The following is a 1756-nucleotide window of genomic DNA, read 5'->3' as shown; positions in this document are numbered from 1 at the left end:
GAGGAGAGACCGGTCCTTGGAGAGAGACATCATGCTTGGGAGGGTGGAGGGACAGCGCAGGAGAGGAAGGCCCTCTATGAGGTGGATTGTTTCAGTGACTGGGATAATTGGGATGGGAGTGTTGGAGACAGTGCGATTGGCACAGGGCAGAGCGGAGTTCAGGGCTGTTGTACATAGGGTCGCTATGAGTCGCAGGCGACTTGACTGCACATAACAACAACAACATTCTTTTTAAACAGTTCTCTCTCTCTCTCATCTGTTTTAATGCAGTATACATTATTTATCCCTTCTTTCCTTAGGTTCCTGCCAACTCTGATGTCAGTCTCATTTACAGCAGTGGCACTATGCATTATTTGTCCTTTTGTGACTGAGATATTTCACTCAGCATAATGCCCTCCAGGGTCACCCATTTTGAATAATATTGCATGAGTTCTTTGTTGTTCAAGGAAGCATAGTATTCCATTGTGTGAATATACCAGAGCTTCTCTATTCATTCATATGTTGATGGCACTTAAGTTGTTTCCAACTCTTTGCTATTGTGAACAAAGCCACAATAAACATGGGTTTGCATATATTTGCATGGCTGGTGGTTCTGGTTTCTTCGGGGTATATTCCCAGTAGTGGCATTGTTGGGTCAAATAGTATTTCTGTTTGCAACTTTTTGAGAACTTGCCATAATGTCTTCTATAGTGGTTGCACCATTTTACACTCCCTCCAACAGTGAATAAGGGTACCAGTTTCTCTACAATCTCACCAGCATTTGCTGTTTGATGCTGTTTTGAATTTTTCTGTTCTTACTGGGGTAAGATGATTATCTCATAGTTGTTTTGATTTTCATCTTTTTAAAAAAATTATTATTAATTCCAATGAATGTTTACAGAGATTTTGGATTTCCATTCATTCATTGCTGGGGGGGGGGGTAGGGAGAAAAGTGCAACAATGAAAGAACTTTTTTCCCAAAGAAAAAAAAACAATCTGGTGGGAGCAGGACATGGAGGAAAATATGCAACAATGAACTATTGGAAACCTAAGTTCTTTATAAACTTTCATTAAAATCTCATTTAAAAAAGATAAAAAATATATAGTTAGATTATTTTGGATGCTTCCTAGTACATTATAAGTGCTTCTAAAACATTATTTAATATCACTGGTATTTTAGTACTAAAAACAGTGCTTTAGGAAGCTCTGGCAGCCTATTATTAAGAAGCTGTACTGCAATCCAAAAGGTATATATTTCAAATTATCCACTGCTCCAAAGGAGAAGAATAGACAATCTTCTTGGCAATTCACTTCCTCTGAAAACCCCTGGAGGGTCAGCTATGAGTTGGTTTTCAATGGACAGCACATAATAACACAATAGCAATAGTGCTTTAAAATAATAATTGCTTAATAAATCAGAATTTCTTATATTTGTCTGTATTTTAAAAGATACTTCTCTATGAAAGTCAAAAATACTTTTTATGTTCCTTTGTTTTTCTCACACACTACCAATGTTTAAAATGGTCTACTATATTGAATATATATTGATAAGCTCTAGGTTTCATTCATTGTTTTAATATTTTTTACAACCGATTATAAGGGAAAACTACTGGAGGTTCAGCTATGAACCAGTTCCAACTTGACAGTATTCAAGAAGAAGAACAAAACTACTCTCTTATCAATGACATTTATTTTTTTAAATTTTTTTTAATGTCAATTATTTTAAAATCTGGAAATCAAACTCTAAGATATTGCTGATCTAAATGTAACTAGGCTT

This window comes from Elephantulus edwardii, unplaced genomic scaffold, assembly GCF_000299155.1.
Source record: "Elephantulus edwardii isolate Elephantulus edwardi_28Jun2011 unplaced genomic scaffold, EleEdw1.0 scaffold00081, whole genome shotgun sequence".
Classification (NCBI taxonomy): Eukaryota; Metazoa; Chordata; class Mammalia; order Macroscelidea; family Macroscelididae; genus Elephantulus; species Elephantulus edwardii.
Note: the sequence above shows the minus strand (reverse complement) of the source record.